Source organism: Thermobia domestica, chromosome 15, assembly GCF_964235325.1.
Source record: "Thermobia domestica chromosome 15, izTheDome1.hap1.1, whole genome shotgun sequence".
Classification (NCBI taxonomy): Eukaryota; Metazoa; Arthropoda; class Insecta; order Zygentoma; family Lepismatidae; genus Thermobia; species Thermobia domestica.
The window spans coordinates 198,912,398-198,932,966 of record NC_137468.1 but is presented as its reverse complement, the minus strand read 5'-3'; positions in this window follow the sequence as shown (position 1 = coordinate 198,932,966).

Genomic DNA, 20,569 nt, shown 5'->3' with positions numbered 1-20,569 from the left:
GGTCTAGGGAGGGCCGGGCCCCTCCTAAATTTTGCTGCCTCCTAAAATTTTCGCGGTAGGCTTGCAAATGAACTATAATATGGTTAGATCGGGTCCCCCAACTTCAGCCGGCCTCTCCTACATTTTTTTTTTTTTTTTGGGGCTGACTACCGGACTGGCTCGTCACCCATTGAACGCAAGACGCTAACAGCACTATGAGGAACAAACTTGCATACAAGGAGCTAGGGGAGACCGGGATATTCATGAACACTTAAGCTTTGATTATAAATAACTGTTTTGTTTTTTGGAGATAAAATTAAGATTTCTTCTGTATGGAAAGCTTGGAGTTTTTCCTATTTACTAAAATGCAGAAGAAAGTCAAAAATAACATTTTTCAACAAATCAGTGAGATGTTTTAAAAATGTGGCTATGTTCGGGATTGCCCCAGTGTTCAGGGTAATCCCAAACATATTGTTTACTTTAAGCTTTCCTTTACGAAACAAGCGAAATGCATTAAAATACATTAAAAAAAATATAACGTAATTTAATATTTAAATCTTTAATAAGAATTATAATTACATACATAACTAATAAATATAATAAATAAAGCAAACTATTCTAATTAATAAAGCTAATGATGCTTATTACCAAAATATATTCTATTTCCCAAACCAATTTCATTAACTTATTACTTACTTTACAATAAAAAAAATATTTAAAAATTTTTGATAATTTATTTCACACCATGGGGCAATCCCGAACTTCCAAGGTAATGGCAAACATTCTGTCTGGCATTTCCCCATGAGGCGCCATTTTATTATTAAAGTAATTGTTGACTGCATATAGGCTGATAAGATTACAAAGAACTAATGTTCAAATACAGGGGAATCTATAGCCTTATCCGTAACAATATAGAAAATGTAAGAGCCAAATTACCTTGCCCAGATAGTTGAATCAACGTTATAAGTGAATCGCCGAAAACAACAAAACGTCTTCTTCCTGGCAATCCATCCAAGTGACTGCCACCAAATATATGCTACACTTTTCCAGGTTTCTCCGCTAGCATACAGCAAAATCGTCTGTTTTCTAACAAGCTTCCTTGGGCGTAAACTTGGGTGTTCGGCATTACCTCAGTGTTCGAGAATACCCCGGTTGCCCCTAATTAAAGTATAACAGAAATTCGTAATGGATGGTTCTCATGTAACTGCTGATCACTGTTGACATAACGATCTAACATCAAAGATTCACACTCCAAGCTTCGTTTGATGACCTATAAGAACTATCACCATTTCCAAATTGTCAACCGGCGGCGCAAAATCGCGACGTGAGCGTATCACTGACGTAGAAGAGGGTATACGCTAAAATTTTAATCGGTAACCATTGCGTTGTTCAGCGACATTTTGAAACAAAATTTGGTATACAACCACCCATCTAGATGGAAGTAATAGTTTGAGAGAATAAGCTGCTTCGCAAGGAAAAAGCTATTTTAGGGTCCTCGGTTAGCAGTGATTTACTTTTACGTGTCTGTATCTACCGCAAGGATGTTATAAAATAGAGGATCTGCCCATAGAACAAAATCGTGAAGCCATACCTCACGGCTTCGCCACACCTACTCTGCCCACTCCGCGCTACTAGGATCGCAATGTTTCGATCCAACAAACATAGTGGAAACGAGAATAGCCAATCAGACGTGCCGACTCACACGATGCTCAGTTTTTTTTTTTGGCTTCATTGAGTTCATAGGATAAAGATACGTATGGGCAGATCTTCTATTTTATAACATCCTTGATCTACCGTGTCGCAAAAGAGACCAATATTGAACATCTATGGATACCTGTTATTGAGTGTGCATCTGAAAGAAAAAAGGGGCGTTAAGACAGTCTGAAAAGCGCCTAGCAGTCAATAGGTAGCCTGGGTTTGATCCCCGGACGGGCAGGATCTTTTCTCTCGTTCTACGAGAGCTGATCAATAAAGAATAATCATAAATGAATAAAATATAATTACCGGTACTAATATTCCAAATGTTGATGATCTTTTTCAAAATAGTACCCATTACATACAATGCACTTGTCGCAACGCTTTTGCCGGTTATCAAATACATGCTGGACATTTTTCGGTAAATTCTTCAAAATCGCCTCCGCAGATTTCACCACTGCACCTGAAGATGTGGAACGCCGTCTCCGAAGGTGTCTCTTCAAAGTTGGAGAAAGAAAGAAACCATAAGGGGCTAAATCAGGGATATATGGAGGATGGTATCTACTAAAACAGGCCTTGGCCGATACTTTCTCAAATCCTTTCCATTGTTGTTGTTGTTAAATATCCAGTCTAAAATGGCCTTTGATCTGTATGTGGTGATTGTTAAATAAATAAATAAAATTTATATTATTTGTTTACTGAGAATTTGTATGCAAATATGTATAACTGCAGCTGATTAATTCTGGAATCCTTAAAGATTTCTTTCATGCTTCCGTACGTCAAAATCAGTGTAACAAGAATTAATTAAATTTACCTCTGGTAATGGCTACGATACTATATTTACCCGTTGTTAAGCACACAATTGGTTATAGTGTCATTATGTTGGACACAAGAACGGTGAATTGATCTCATTAGTTTGTTATGAAGTAAATTATTAATGATGAATTAAACTCTTAAATGATTAAATTATGGGGCCGTAGTAGAGAGCTTATCTTTGATGCGTAAGGCCCCTGGTTCGATCCCAGTCCAAGTAATTTTGTGGTGGACAACACCGCCTTCGTGGGTTTTCTCGCGGTACAACCGTTTCCTCCCACTTTCTCATTACACCAATTGTTTCATCATCATTCACTTGCTTTATTTATCGTCTTCCTTAGCCTAAAGGCCATAGTTGTGGGACTCAAAACTCAAAAATTTCATTTCATTTCATGATTTAATATGTTCATATAATAAGGGTCCGGTCCACAGTGGCTCAGTGGTAGAGAGTTTACCTCTGGTGCATGGGGTACTTGGTTCGATCCCAGCTCGCGCCAAGTGGACTTTGTGGTAGACAAACACCGTGTGCGTGGGTTTTCTCGGGGTCGTCCTGTCTCCTCTCACATTCTTCATTCCACCATTTCATTCATTTCTCATCATTACCCTCTCCTTTAGCCTAGCCGGCATAACTGTGGGACGTAAAACTTAAAGATTTCATTTTTGTTCTGATAATATTGTTAATGAATGAAACATTGCTTGTTTCCATTGTTTATCCAAAATGAAAATTGCTGCTATCTGTTGTTCTCGTGGGCTGTTACGTTCTAGAAACGAATATATTAATTATTTCGAATATTAGAAACGAATAATAAACGATTATATTAATTATATAATTTATTATTATAAACAATGCCATATGTGTCTGACTATATTATTCTGATGTTACCTTATCCTTACCTGACGACAGGAAACAACAAATGGTCTACTCTAGAAGTATTTTTGTTCTTTCTGTTTAATTAATGATTTACCCATCAATAATTCCTGATGGGCCAACATGCTTGTGTCTCTCTCCTATATGGGTTCTCGCCCGTTAAACCTGAAGCTTACTCTTGAAGTTAGAGTTGAGTTGAGTTGAGTTGATTTTAGTTTAGCGTCCCTTTCAGCAGCGAGGCTATATGAGACGTGGACCTACTGATTAACATAGAATCCGAACCACATGAGCTCCCGCCGGGAATCGAACCTGGGTCTCCCACACCAAAGGCGCGTACGCTAACCGCTTAGCCACGAGGGAGTTCCTCTTGAAGTTAGATCGCCGTCCATTTTCTGTATTACTCACCTGAAACGCGTGTTAAAAGCACCACTGCATTGTCAAATAATCTGAATATGGATCCATGTTGCTAACACGTATGATTTGATTCAGAAGCCAAGCAGGAGCCAAGTTACATAGATGAAATGCCTGCAGCATTACAGTTAGTTAAAATTATGATATTTGAATTCGGACAGTTATTTGAAATTTATAACTTTACGTTGGTTTGGCAACACTGTTCACCTTGTGATATTACATGTGATGTCCGACAATGTCTCCCTGTCCATGCGAACAGGACTCTTATTTTATTTTACTTTCTTGTCTATTTTATTTTAGAATAATGGTATCTTATTAAAATATTATGTTAATAAGGCTATTGTAGGATTGTAATTCTGTATGCCTTTTACAAATAAATAAATAAATAAATAAAATTTCAGCATTATATACTTATTAGTTTAACAGTTGCAAGAGCATTTCGAGATAAATGGTCTACCCTGTATGTACGAGGGGTGATCAAAAAGTAAGGTTACAAATCCTGCAGTGAAACTTGTATACATTATTTCATTCAACTAATACAGCCAACAGATAATACATGCATTACGTTATTTCTGACATAGTCTCCATATCGGTCGAGACACTTGTAGCATCGCGGGATGGGTTTGAAGATTCCCTCCTCGTAAAAATCCTGTCCTTGCGTGTTCAGCCACAGTGTCACGAAGTGCTTCACCTTCTCGTCTGAAGCGAAACGACGGTCTCCTAGGTACTCCTTCAAGTGCAGAAACAGATGAAAGTTGCTTGGAGCGAGGTTCGAGCTGTAAGGAGGGTGGTTGATGATGTCCTACCGAAACTGCCTCAACAGCGTGTTGGTCTTCTGAGCTTCATGCACTCCTCCTCGGCGACGTTTTCTCTGCCAGCTGCAAACTTTTGACACCATTCTGCAACATGGTGACGAGACATTGAAGTCTCTTAGTAAACCTCTACCAGTTACCACTGAATTTCAGCGGCGGTTACAGTTTCGCCCATAGAAATCGAATAACTGAGCGTACTTCTTTGCGAGACCAGTTTTCCAAACGAGTCGACATTTATGTTTACTTACAACTAGCGCCATAGGTAGCAGGTGGCTGAAGCACAGGACAGTTGCCAACTCCATGTATTAAAATTAACCGCTCACTGCTCATTCTTCTATAACAGACCCAACTCCAGAAATATCGGCCTTATAACCTTAGTTTTTGATCCTTCCTTGTATAAGGGAGAAGCTGGATAATACAAATCCATAAGTTTACAATTTCTGGAGCGTCTGGCGAGTAGATGATTCGGTGCGTTGTCATGTTGAAACATTCCTAGATACATCCAATAAAACCAGATTTTATCATAAGCATAGAGATATATATACTCAAGCTCAGAACTAGAAGAAAACAACGAAAACAGGCTGTATCAAAACGACCTGCTCGGAAGAGCAATGCTAACGCAAGTATGTTTTTTCGTGCGCTACTCTAGCCAGCTGTTCTACGCTCTACCCTAGCCAGGTGTTTTAAGTTGGTCACAAAATTTATATCATGGAGTACAAGGGGAACAAAACGAGTTTTGCGGGGCTTCTAACCCGCTCCTCCTTCTACTACTACTACTTATCTGCACAAAAGTAAGTAAATCACTTTTTTTGAGTATTATTTTCATATTATTTTAATTTAAAAAAGCGTTATAAAAATGTAAAAAAACTTTCCTCGGGTCGGGTTTGAACTCACGCCAAAAAGATCCTCGTTATTAGCATATAGCGCTAGCCCACCCGGCCACGAAGACAGACAACAACGAATGTTTGATTTCTGCTATTTGAATGCATTGTGGCAAGAAATGGATACCGCCAACCAATCAGAGCTGTGTTTTTCGTTCCTACTTCTGGGAGCATTACTCTTCTGAGCTAGTCCTGTATCAAACGCAAATATTTTTTTCCATGCGCTACCCTAACCAACTGTTTTAAAGTTGTTCCTAAGGAGGCGAGTGAGGATAGATTTACATCAGAGTTGCACCACTCGAGTGAGACGTAATGTCACGTGCTATTATCATGGGGTCAAGTTGGAACAAAACAAGCCGTGCGGGCCTTCTAACCCCCTTCACTCGCTGATAATCTCTCAGCTATGTTTCATAACGTAAGTGGACTAAATACCACGTTGAGGTGCTGCAACTTCACTGTAAATTTAACCTCACAAGCTAGAACCATGACAAGGTAACGATTCATTGCTTTGTTTATTTCAGAATAGTGCGTAGTTTCAAAACAGTTGGAAGGTACTGATTTTACGCAGGAATTCCATACAGATGAATTCGCACCTAGTAAAGACCAGTTTTGCTAACAAGTTGGCACAAAAAGTCGCTAAATGGGAGATGAAATGACTCCAATTTTGGGTAAAAAGTCGCTAAAAAATTATCCATATTATATATAGAGGGTGTTTCACAACAAAATGAACTTTAAAGATCCATAGCTCCAATACTATGGAACCTACCGTAGTCGAGTCAAGACTTCACTTAGGGACTGATATGTGCCCTATCTAGATATCCATATTTCAAAATCCTGCGGTGCTTCCACAACAATTTTTATAGAATTAGTTGGTGAGTACTTCAAATATTATTCCCGTAGCCAAACTCTTTCTCTAAAAATCATTGCGTGAGTACCTTAGGATTCTGAAACATGGAAATTTGGATAGGGCACATATTAGCTCTTAAGTGAAATCTTGACCCAACTACGGTCGATCCCATAGTTTTGGAGCTATGGGCCTTTAAAGTACATTTTTTCATGTTTTCGGCAGCCTATAACTCCAAAATTAAGCATTTGTGCATCCAGGTTAGTCTATACTTTTTATCTTATCTTGGTGTCAGAAATCACCTCCCAAACGTTGTCGGTGTTGTTTTGAAACACCATATATATATATATATATATATATATATATATATATATATATATATATATATATATATATATATATTGTGGCAGGACTCGATTTTCGAGGAAAATAATTTGTATATTTTAATTTTATTTTTATGTTTATGTCACGAAATCATTAATTAAGGTTATGGGATTAAATGTTGTATATGTGAGTAAATGCAAGCTGCACAATCTTGCTAATGGTTGTGTCAGCAGTTTATTGTAAACACATGTGTATAAGAATGTCATCGTTGAGTGTCTGGCAATGTAGGAAGGAAATGTTGACAATGTGTCTTTCCTCACATTAGCCAGATTCTAGAAATTGTAGAAAGGGAATCTGTAAGATTTCACGAATTTCATGAGATTACGGATGTACGGAGAATTGCTTAGAATCGGGAAATCAGAGCGTGTCGAGGATTGCAATTTTGAGTTTTGACACATGGAAGGAATTTGTCTCTCCATGTGAAAACGGTGTTACACGTGCCGCAGCAGACGAAAAAGCAGACGATGGTAGTTGGACAACGCCAAACAAAACCGGAGGACGAGAAGGTTTTGGGACAGTTCTCAGAGAGTTCTAAGAGAGTGCACGGACAGATCTTGGACAGTTCACCGAGATTCTACGGTGTACAATTCTTTGAGAATCTATGATCAAGTTACCGTGATCATTCTTGGGTTCGAGTTTGGAGAACCAAGTTCTATTGGAGAATTAGCCAGATGATAGGAGGAGACAATACTTTGTATTCCAAAACATCCTAACGACGCAGAACTTCGGCAGAGAGTTGCATTGAGAGGAGCCATACCTCAATGCTCATTTTCGTCTTCCACCAACAAGGAGTTTCAGCTTAAAAGGAGCAGAGTTCGACGCCAGAACGACGTGGGAATACACCAGTTTTATCCAGGTATGTGTGGCACCGAGTCAGAATTCAAAAGCTCAATACTGGATCGTTCTGTACCTGTCTGGCAAATGAATCTGAATATCCGTCATAACTAATATTCCGAGATCTTACAGTTCACTCATAAGCTTAATGAAATACAGTGTTTTATTTTAAATGAAGTGGACGTATCGTTATTTAACTAATCCCCAAATGAAAACCTCTCGCAAGTTAATCTTATAGTTTGTCCCACTCATTCTAGATGGTGAGTGGAAGGCGCCTAGTAGCACTCATCTTTGCATCCCCAATTAGGCACTGAGTGGCTAGGTTGTCATGGTAGAGATGCTGGTTTGCTTTTTGCAATTGTATCGTTCCCAGTAGATACGATTAGAGTCCCTTCCTACCCTTCATGGTGGAGTATGCTTAAGGTTCGATGCCTAGCGGAGGTTATTTGTAAAGATTTAAGTAAATTTAATTTAATCCAATCACGTCCATGGTAGGAGATGATTTGCGTTACAGTCTCAGTTTAGATTTAAAGATTTTAAATGATTTTATATTACGAAACTAAAACCCACCCTTCCCACCCTCTCTACGATGAAGTGTAATTTTAAGTATTGTGATCATATTTTCTCGAATTAGGTTAAGGTATTAAGGTATTAATGTGTTAAGTGATATAGTGAATTTAAGGTTTTGCAATAAGTAAATAGTTATCCGATTTTCCCGACAAGTTAATTAAGTAGCTCGAATATACGTGTTATAAGAATAAATAAGTTTAAGTAATTAATAAGTAAATGAGTAACGAAAGTATTCGTACGAGAGCACAAAAAGCGGCAAAAGGAGTACAGGTCGGAAACTTGTTTAATATTGCAAGTTCAAGTAAGAAAAAGCAAGAAAGTGTGAAACCAAATTTGAAATTAGGACCCGTCGAGAATTTTCCATCCAGTCCTATAGCAAAATCTTATACGGAAGATTTTACGTCAATTTTTCCATTTGAAAGTAGCGTAATAGGTAATAAGCAGTCGAGTAGTACAAAAGAGGATAAAATGGCGACAGGAGTAACATTTTATTCCGATGTAAACAAACTTCCGAAGTTTGACTTGAAGATAGATAGCGATATAATTAGTTTCTTTGATGAGTTTGACGACGCGTGTCAAATGGCAGGCGTAAGTGAAGAAAAGAGAAAAGAGCTATTACCTAGTGTATTCAAAGGGAATGGTAGACAATGGATGAAGGTATTTTTAAAGAGAAGGAATGTTAGCGAAACTAGTTATAGGCAATTACAGAAAAGCATAATAGAAGAATTTACACGTACAAATATAACATTAGATATAGAGGAACGTATAAGAGAAAGGTTACATCTCGAGGATGAGCCTATAATAAATTATGTGTATGATATGCTAGTTTTGTGCGAAAGATTAGACGCTAGCATGAATGACAAAAAGAAAATAGGAATAATTGTAGGTGGTCTTCAACCATATTTCATGGAACGAGTAGGAACGAACTCGTATTCCACAATTGATAAATTTGTAGAGGATCTTCAAAAAGTAGAGAAGAATAAGTGCAAAGTAGAGAAACGCGTTAAACGGGAAAACGGAAAGGTTACGGTCAAAGACCTGTTAAAGAAAATGAGAGAACAAGTAGAAGAGGAAGATAGCGATGTAGAAATTGATAAGTTGTTGTTAAAAAGAGAGATTAAAAGTAAGGAAGACGTAAAAGTTAAGCAAGAACCAACGAGTATTACTCAATTGAGTGAGCTAGAGAAGAAAATAGAGAATTTACAGTTGACATTAGCTGCTAATTTTCAAGACCGAAATAGTAGAGAAGATAAAAGCGGTAGTGATTCGAAACAACAGAGGAATAATAGTAATAACTTTAGAGGAAATAGAAATTTTCGGAATGGAGGACGAAATTTTTACAAGAATAATGGAAATAGGAACTGGAATAGGAATAGTAATAATAATTATAATAGGAATAGAGGTTCTAGCGGATATAATAATGGAAGAGGATTTAGAAATAATTGGCGTAATAACAGAGGTGGAAGGAAGACAAGTTTTTGGCAACAAAGAGGAAATAGTTGTTGTGCGAATGGTGTTAATAGGCCAACATGGTGCCAAAATCATAGCCAAATAAATAGTCCCGTACAGTATGTTCCAGTGGTGCCGAACCAGATAAATGGTACAACTTATTATCAGGCTACAACTTCAAATAATTTAAACTAGGTCAAACTGTAAATGACAGAGGCACATTTACAGGTGGTAAATCAAAAGTTAGAGAAATAGTAGCCTCTACGTTAACTGATAATAATATGCTCTATGTCCCGATAGAAGTAGATGGTAGAAGTCATAAGGCTTTGATTGATACAGGATCGCAGATATCTATTGTAAATGAAAAACTAGTCCCACCTAGTGCGAAGGTAATTCCTAGACCAACAAGGATTCGTGGAATAACACAGAATGTGTTAGTAGTAAATAAGATCGCTGTGATTAGATTTAAAATGGCCGGACAGACATTTCATTTGGAATTTCGCGTAGTTAAGGATTTTCCGTATCAAGTTTTGATCGGGAATGATTTTCTACAGAGTCAAAATTGCCAAATAAATTGCGGTCAGAATAAATTGACATTGCAGAGATTTGGAAAGCCAAGATTAAGGAAAAGGGAAGAACAGGAATCTGTGACTGTGTCTGATAATGCGGCATTAGGAATAAAACATTGTATTCGACCAAGATGGGTATTAGGTCATAAGGTACGGTTGTTACCTAGGTCTAAGACTACTGTGGAAGTGAATTTGGTTAGTTCCTGGAATAACAGGGAATACTTGTTAGAACCGGACAGGAAGATAGAGGCCCAATACAATGTGTTGATTCCGCGTGCGCTTTTATCGGCTGAAAATAACAAGATCGAAATTATTAATCCATCTAATAGAGCAATTTTATTGAGACCGAATGTAACGCTAGGAAAAGCTGAAGAATGTGTTGATGAAGAACAATTGAAGAGTGAAGGATTATCAACCGAGAATATTGATAGTATTTTAAGATCTCGTAGAAATTTTGATAAAACTAGATTGAAATTTAGGAATGAAACGAAACCGGAAATTAGGAATAGAATTGAGAGTTTGTGCTATGATTTTGCGGATGTTTTTGCATGGCAGGATGACGAATTAGGCCAAGTAAAACATTTTGAGCATCACATTGAGTTAGAAACAAAAGTACCATTTAGACGTCACCAATATCCGATTCCCATAGCGTTAAGAGATAAAGTTAAGGAACAAATTAACATTTTGTTGAGACAAGGAATAATTGAAGAAAGTTCAAGCGCTTACAACTCTCCGATGTTGTTTATACAAAAACCGTCAGGGGGTATTCGTGCAGTTTTGGACTGTCGGTTTTTGAACAAATGCGTTAAGCTGCATAGCATTGCGCTGCCTCCGATCCATCAAATTTTAACGTGTATGGGAGGACATAAATATTTTAGTATTTTAGACGTAAAATCGGCGTATCATCAAGTGCCTATTTCTGAGGAGTCACGGGAGTATACTTCATTTAATATACCAGGCGTAGGAGCTTATCAGTATCGTGTTTTACCGATGGGATATTTACAATCGCCCGCCATATATACAAAGATAATGGCGATGACCCTGGCAAATGTAAATCCAGAGTCAGTTTCCTATTATATGGATGATGTGTTTATATATACGAATAATCAGGAGAAAATGGTAGATGTACTTCAATCCGTTTTCAAAAGATTGAGGCATTATGGACTCAAACTATCTGTTGAAAAATGCCAGTTCATAGAAAGGAAAATTTTGGCTCTTGGACACATTGTCAGTGACGCAGGATACGAGGTTAGCCCGAAGATAATTCAGGCGATAAAAGCATGTAAGGCCCCGAATAATGTAAAGCAGTTAAAATCTTTTCTTGGTCTAACGAATTACGTTAGAAAATTCTGTAAGGATTATGCCAAAATCACTTCAGCGTTTCAACCAATTTTGAAAAAAGGTCACAAGTTCGAATGGAATGAGTCACACCAGCAGGCGTTCGATCAATTAAAATCAGCACTACTGAATGCACCATTACTAGCTCCATTTAGGGAAGATTTGGACACGAGAGTGTACACAGACGCATCGACTAGTTCGATTGGTGGAGTTTTAATGCAAAAACAGGCTAATGGTGAATGGACACCAGTAGCGTACTACAGTCGTGTGTTACGTCCACAAGAGAAGACCAGACACATAGTGGAATTAGAGATATTGGCAGTGATAAGTTCTTTAAGAGCATTTAATTATTACTTGTTCAATAAAGAATTTGAGCTGTACACCGATTGTAAGGCATTAAAGTATTTGCAAACGTCACCTAAATTAGCTCCGAAATTGGTGAGATGGAGTTTAGACTTAGCTCAGTATAAGTACACACCGGTGCATTGTCCTGGAGAAAAGAATCCTAGTGATATTTTGTCCAGGAACACAGACATTGAGCCAACAGTAGAAGATATTGAGTTAGAAACGTTAAAGGTGAAGTTCGAAGATCTCCAAGTTAATTTGACTTTTGATAAGGACATTGATGTTGGCGAATTACAGAGAAAAGATTCATTTTTCGGACCGATCATGCATGCAATTGAACACCCAGAGGATGCTGATGTAAAGGCCGAGAAGCAAGCCCGTTGGTATACGGTAAAGGACGATAGGCTTTATAGGACACAAAGAATGGCAGGTGGTACAAAGTTGTTATTATGTATTCCGTACGCATTAAGAGAACAAGTATTCAAGAACCTACATTGTTCAGTATATGGTGGCGGACATTTTTCTTACACGAAATGCTATAGACGTGCTTTAAAATTAATATACTTTCCAAACATGAAGAAATTCTTCATGGAGAAGATAGGAGAATGCATAAGTTGCCAGATACAGAAAAGGAAGACAGGAAGAGTACCATTTCACGCGCAGACGTACCCCTCTTATGCTCCATTTCAGTCAGTTGTGATGGATGAGGTCGGACCTTTTAAATTGTCTCGGAACAATAGAAATAAGTACATTCTAGTGTTTGTTGATAATGCAACTAGATTTGTTATCGCTAGAGCGGTGCCCGCAGTAACGGCAGAGATCGTTGCGCAGGTAATTTTCGAAGATCTGATTACGAAACATGGAGTTCCATCTCAGCTCCATCTGGACAGGCTATCATCTCATCGTAGCCGAATAGTGGAAGAAATGGCAGAGAAATTTGGAATGCAATTGCATTTTGCGAATACAAGCGCCCATTATTCGATAGGGAGTGCAGAGAGGGCCATTGGCTCATTACAGCAAGTAATGAAGCATTACATTGACAAGGATTTTTCAAACTGGGATGAGATCTTGCCAAGTTTGATATTTACTATTAATACGCAAGTGCATGATGGTACTGGTTTTTCACCATACTATCTATTGCATGGAGTCGAACCAAGAACGTTTCTTGAGCAGGACCTAGACATTCCTTGCGAATACGTCGACAATGAGGTGAGACTTCAGAGCATAAAAGAGGCACGCCAGCTAGCGTACAAAAATTTGCAGAGAAGATTTAGATCTCAGAAGAAGCAAATAGAGAAAAAGTTTGATCAACCGAATTTTGAAATTGGTCAAAAAGTGTTAATACGGGAAATGCCAAGAGCAGGTTTGCCCGCATGTTTTGGTAACCGTTACAATATTAAAGGGGTAATAGTGGACAAGATAAACAATAATTCATACAAGGTACAGTATGAAACGAAAAATGGTGAAAAGAAAAGTGATACTATAGACTTAAGACGTTTAAAATTATTTGTAGAAAGTAAAAATGGTGAAAGGTATGGTGAGACAGATCAAACATCAGATGGTGATGAGTAAAATTTCGATTTGGTGAAAGAAAAAAAAAGTTTAACATAGGGTATAATGTAACTATGGTACAAATTGGGTCTACCGATGAAGTGTCAGAAAGGGGGCACTTTCTCAACCAAACCCTAATCCCGAGATTGGAGGAAATGCTAATCTCCATCAGGAAATTTCCCGAATCGATAGACACTTTTTGAATTATAGTTACTAGAATTGTGAATAAATAATAAACGCATAGAATGTAAAATTAAAAGTATTGATTAAAATCAGTTGATACCTAGAAAGTAAAATAAAATATAAAATACATAGAAATAAATAAATTGGTGACAGTAGGCTAAAATACAAACAAATAAATAAATGAACAGTAACAGGAAATTAATATTAGGTTTTACTAATTCCAGAATTTTATTCAAGACTGAAAAGGAAACATTAGAATATGGAAACAACAATGTGGGTGATCTATATAAAATTGATAGTTATGGTTCATTTTGGGAAGTCAGATGATCATCATCAAGTAACTATGAAGGACGTAGGGATAGCCCTAACACAAGATTCGTTGGCAGTTCATGCGTCAAATATGGTATATACAACTATTCGATTACATGTTAATTTTCACGAAGCTGTGCCGATGCACAAAGTGTGTAGTGAATCATATGATATTCTAGAAGAATACGCAGAAAGGGAAAGACAATTTAGAAGTAATATAATAAATTCAATACCATGTCAGTTTGTATTCATAAATGGTAGTTTTAAATGTATGGAGTCAGCAAGGACTAAACGTTCAATTTGGTCTATGCTATTAGGATTTGGGTCTATAGGGTTGTCGACCTATAACCTAATACACACACAACAGTTGTCGACCTCAATTCAAAAATTGTCTGAACACGAAAATGTATTGGCTGAGGAAATTCACAAATTGAAAATATCGCATAACGAAGAAATTTCAATAATGCATGGTGTGGTAGTTAAGGTACATCATGTTCTTCAGAATGTAAGGAGTAAACTGCAAGAGATGTATTGCTACTTGCAGCAAGCTCAAAGGAAAATTTTGACTAATCTATTTTCTCATTTAGCTAGAGAAAGAGTGACGAAAATATTCAACGACATACTTAGCAACCAATTATCCTATCATATTTTGTCGAACTTAGATGTGAATAAATTTATAAATAGTCATGATATTTTGAAGTATTCAATTTATCGTTCCGATATAGGAATGTTTTATCGAGTATCGTCGATTTATTTAATGAAATATGACTATGATGAAAACAACATCGACTTATTACTAAAAACGCCAATTGTTTACGAAAATACTGTATCAAAAATGTTTAATGTAATTTCAATGGGTTATCTAACTAACAATTTTAGAACTTACTATAAGTTACCGGAAGTGGTATACTTAGCCAACGGAATATATCACACACTAGATCGATCGAAATGTGAATTCAAGAGTTTCTTGTATTTTTGCGAGCAGATATCATTGGATGATGCAGCTAAATGCTTGAACAATATTGTGTTCAATGGATCGTTAAGTGGTTGCGAACAACAAACAGAGAAATACCTAGGCAAGGTAGTGTACAAATATACTCATGCTGGAGTATTATACTCATCATTGGTAGAAGGATATGTGACTAAGCTAGGTAAACATCACGAAGTTACATCGACGAAGGTAAATTTTGGGAATAATTGTTCGTACTTCATTGAATACGATTCATTTGATAACCTAATATTTGGAGAATTGGCGATTCCAACAAGAAAAGTAATAAGTGTAAATAATAAGCATCTAAGTTTGATAGGGAATTGGACGCTAAAGCAATTAAATTTTAGTATACACCATGAGGAACTAAACAATCTAGCTGAAAATTTATTAAAACTGAAAGTGGATACCACTGTACCACTACTAATAATTAGAACGAATTACATAATGTATGTAATAGCAGCAATCATAGTTGTATTAATTATTTCAGTCATTGCATTAATGACGTTGTATTGCAGACTGTATAAATCGATAAGAAAATATAAAGTAGAAAATAGTGAACCATAATAATCATAATAATAATAATAATAATAACAACAATAATAATAATAACATTATTTAGGATCATATTGTATAAAAATTGTTTGTATTTCGTGAACTATTGTGAGAAAAGTCTAGAAAAGGTTGTAAACCAGTTCGTAAACATTGGAATTAAGTATTGGTAATTTTGGAAATGTTTAAAAAAAAAATAAAAACTAGGATATCGAATGTAAACAAACATGGAAATATGTCAAAGTGTATTCAGATCATGCATTCCATACTCACCAAACAGCCATCACCAATAGTAAACACCATCACCATATGAAGGTATAAGGTTATGTAAACAAAGTCTATAGTCTATGATAGTCCATAATAGTCATACTACCCAAACCGGATAGGTTGTATTGTAATACGGTATACCAAACGATGTCCCATTTCCGTATAAAGTGTGAACGAAATGAAGAAATTGTGAAATAAGGATAGAAATAGATGAGAAATAGGTTAGCTAGATGAATCTAGGATAGTGACATCAATCATTGATAGATAAAGTCTAAAAACATTCAAACATTCAAGAAGGGATAAGGAAAATAAATGTAGAAAGTAATAATATTAGTAATAACAACACTAGAAATAGTTAAAAATAGATAAGAATAGACGAAATAGTAATAGGTTACTATTATAGTAATAGTAAATAGTATATATGTATAAATATTACAAGTGTTTTATAAAATAGCGAATAATGAATTTTATATTGTATGTAAAAGGTGAATTAAAAGGTTAAAAGAAGCAAATAAGCATAGATAAAGCTAGAAATAATTCACAAATAGTGTTAAAGAATGTTTAGTGTATGTAGTAATAACGTATTTATTCATTATTTTAAAGTCCGAAAGTTTTTGTAAGTTTTAGAAAAGAAAAGAAAAGAAAATAATGTATTTTATTAGAATTAGTAATAATCAATCAATATTGATTGAAAAGAATCATTAAAAGCATTAATTTTATTGTGGAACGTAATTGGTAAACGATATGAGCAAGGCTCACATCTTATTTTGTATGGGTTTGCGTTAAACAACAGTAATACTCTGAGCAGCTGGAGGTAAGAATGAGAAATGAGACCTGCGCAAGAGAGTATCTCCGCGCGAGGCTACGCTAATCTCCATTCCAGGCCCCGAGCACATGGTAATTACGAAAGCTTCCGAGTGATCCCGAGTGAACTCGAAGTCGACAAGTACCGGAGGCGCTCTATCCAGCCTCGCTGAAGTTTCGTAAGCTGGAAGATTAATCCTACTCCGAGCGTAAATTCATATAATATACTTTTAGAAATTCAAGAAAAATTAGAATTTAATAAAAATAATCATATTTAACCACGTAAATGATTAAAGTAAGGTTTAAACTATATAAATACGTATGAAATAAGTAATAAAAACTTAAATATAGAGAGATATAGCGAGTATAATTTAATGCTATATTTATGATAGAAAAAGAGTAAAAACATGAGTTTTTAAGTGTGAAATATAGTCTCCAAGTTATGGTTTGACAGACTTCACACATAGCTAAAGTTTCAACGGTCATGCACAAAGATTACTAGGAAAGTAACAAGGGTGCTCGACACAGAAAGAACAAAATAAGACTGCTTCAAAAATACGCGATTTTTAGAACGCAAAAAGTGAAGGCAGACACAAGATAGATGTTTTAATTATTTAATTAACTATAGTAAATGTAATTTTCTACGAATTTTAAGTAGGCCTATCCCGACTTTATCTATTTCTCGTCTATTTCAGATAATATCCGAAAGCGAAGGAAATGGACATCAATACAATATTATTATTAATATCAGCGTTAGTTTTAGGAAGTGTATTAGTTTTAATAGTAATTATCACATGTTATATTTTGTTAAAATTAAATAGGATAGAGAGAAAATACGAAAATAGTGTAAGAAATAGTAAAAATAATGTAAGATCAAACATAGATGTAGAAGTAAATGGTAGAGATGAGTCTGAGACTTACGCAGTTTCCCATGCATCACCAATTTATGCCACTATTTTTAATAAGAGCAAATCTACACTAAAAACTATTCCACAAAGCACTGAAATCACTATTTTTAAGAATTTGCCAGATGGTAGTATAGTAGATTATAGTAAGAGCACTGAAACTGAACGGGAACACACACAATTGCACCACATCACTACAGAAGATGAGAAAGACACTAATACATCAATGGGACACTATAAATTCACGAAAACCGACGTTTTCAACGAAGATTCCGACAAACACGGGAAAACTGAGTGCCCGAAAAAGATGAAAAGTGAATACTTTTTTCCATGCGACATAGTGGTTTTGTAAAATAAAGTGTTTTAAAACGAATAATGTAATAATTGCGACGGAATATTAGCACTCGATGTTATCCAGTCAACGGTGACGCGTGAACAGAAGGCAGGAAGTTAAGTTAACCTTGACAAGCTTGATTGAAAAACTGTTGATTTTGCAGTTACCATCCAAGAAGTAGATTCAGGATATCCAATGCCCTGCGGCAGGATTTTCTTTCCGTTCATGTTAAAATGTCAGTGAATAAAATTTTCATGAAAATAAAACAATAATATTTTCAAGTTTTTACAGTGCAAATGTGAATAATTTAACTAACTATGTTCTAAAAACTATGTTACAAGTTTTTGTTTTAGATTTCCATTCACATAGCGGTGGAAGTTGAACCATTACTGATACGGCCAATAAATTCATTGGTTGGCACGTATGGACAGTCAGAGTAATGGAAGTTTTTGGTAATATGACACTCTAAAAGCGTTGTCGCTAAGAGGAGATAACTCAAGAGTACTTGCAAACTAACATATATGTATTTATGCACAATCACTCTTGACAAAATGTGATGTGCAAGTATTTCAGCAAAAACTCGCTAGATGTCGTGAGGATATACTTTGCTACATTACATTTGAAATATTGTATTTTATAATTTTAGGAATTAAGAGAAAGATTAAAAATTCAAATATATATATTTTTTTGAATAATTTTAGGTGAAGGAATATTGATTACTATTTATATAATTATTTTGCATAATAATACATATTTTATTTTATTTCAAGTTTATATTTATCTTTCAATATGGTTTCAGTATATATCATGTACAGGGTGTTTATAGAAAATCGCCCTCTTACGATGTCGAATTTGGTTTGCGGAGCAACCAAAGTTTTAAGGGGAGGCCATGTGGCAGGACTCGATTTTCGAGGAAAATAATTTGTATATTTTAATTTTATTTTTATGTTTATGTCACGAAATCATTAATTAAGGTTATGGGATTAAATGTTGTATATGTGAGTAAATGCAAGCTGCACAATCTTGCTAATGGTTGTGTCAGCAGTTTATTGTAAACACATGTGTATAAGAATGTCATCGTTGAGTGTCTGGCAATGTAGGAAGGAAATGTTGACAATGTGTCTTTCCTCACATTAGCCAGATTCTAGAAATTGTAGAAAGGGAATCTGTAAGATTTCACGAATTTCATGAGATTACGGATGTACGGAGAATTGCTTAGAATCGGGAAATCAGAGCGTGTCGAGGATTGCAATTTTGAGTTTTGACACATGGAAGGAATTTGTCTCTCCATGTGAAAACGGTGTTACACGTGCCGCAGCAGACGAAAAAGCAGACGATGGTAGTTGGACAACGCCAAACAAAACCGGAGGACGAGAAGGTTTTGGGACAGTTCTCAGAGAGTTCTAAGAGAGTGCACGGACAGATCTTGGACAGTTCACCGAGATTCTACGGTGTACAATTCTTTGAGAATCTATGATCAAGTTACCGTGATCATTCTTGGGTTCGAGTTTGGAGAACCAAGTTCTATTGGAGAATTAGCCAGATGATAGGAGGAGACAATACTTTGTATTCCAAAACATCCTAACGACGCAGAACTTCGGCAGAGAGTTGCATTGAGAGGAGCCATACCTCAATGCTCATTTTCGTCTTCCACCAACAAGGAGTTTCATCTTAAAAGGAGCAGAGTTCGACGCCAGAACGACGTGGGAATACACCAGTTTTATCCAGGTATGTGTGGCACCGAGTCAGAATTCAAAAGCTCAATACTGGATCGTTCTGTACCTGTCTGGCAAATGAATCTGAATATCCGTCATAACTAATATTCCGAGATCTTACAGTTCACTCATAAGCTTAATGAAATACAGTGTTTTATTTTAAATGAAGTGGACGTATCGTTATTTAACTAATCCCCAAATGAAAACCTCTCGCAAGTTAATCTTATAGTTTGTCCCACTCATTCTAGATGGTGAGTGGAAGGCGCCTAGTAGCACTCATCTTTGCATCCCCAATTAGGCACTGAGTGGCTAGGTTGTCAATATATATATATATATATATATATATATATATATATATATATATATGTGTGTGTGTGTGTGTATACTTACTTCATGATCAACAAAAGTGAAAGTCTGCACCGAAAAAACTTACATCCTATTCCCTTTTACTCATGCTTCTACATATAATTATATGTAGAATCATGAGTAAAAGGGGATAGGATGTAAAGTTATTATAATGTTTTCTATCGGGGATATATTATTTGTAAACGGAAGCTCTGAAAACTAAAGGACACTAAAGGTTAGAGTTGGTTCTCGTTAGCCAAGAGATGAAAACAATCAAAGCGGGAATATGGACATAAATGCTATGTACTTTCCCAGTTCTTCACCACTTGCGCTGATTCAATCCTCACTGTGTTTCAACATTTAGATATCCGGTATGTCAAGTCAGAATCGTAAGAAAACATACCGCCTCGCCTTTATTTCCACTTCGAACACCGGATATAGATGTATTAAGCATATTGAATCCGTCGCTTCTGTTCGGACATCCTTTATGTATAATATTGGACAATAGGATAATTGCACAGCATAGAAAATTTAATTATTTAATACATTTTTCCTACATTTACATTGATAAAGTTAAACATTCTTAGAACATTTTCGTAAGCTTGCTAATAAAATCAGAAGATCTACCAATTGCAATTACTACAAAGGGAGATGGGGAGTCTAACCAAAGCACGAGCGCCTATATTGACATGATTTTTTTTTAAAAAGTTTAATGTCCCACGATTATGCATCGAGGCTAAAGGGAGACGGTGATGATAAGACGGATCATAATGGTCGAATGACGAAAGTAGGAGACACTGGCGTCTCTGGCATGTAAAGGTAGG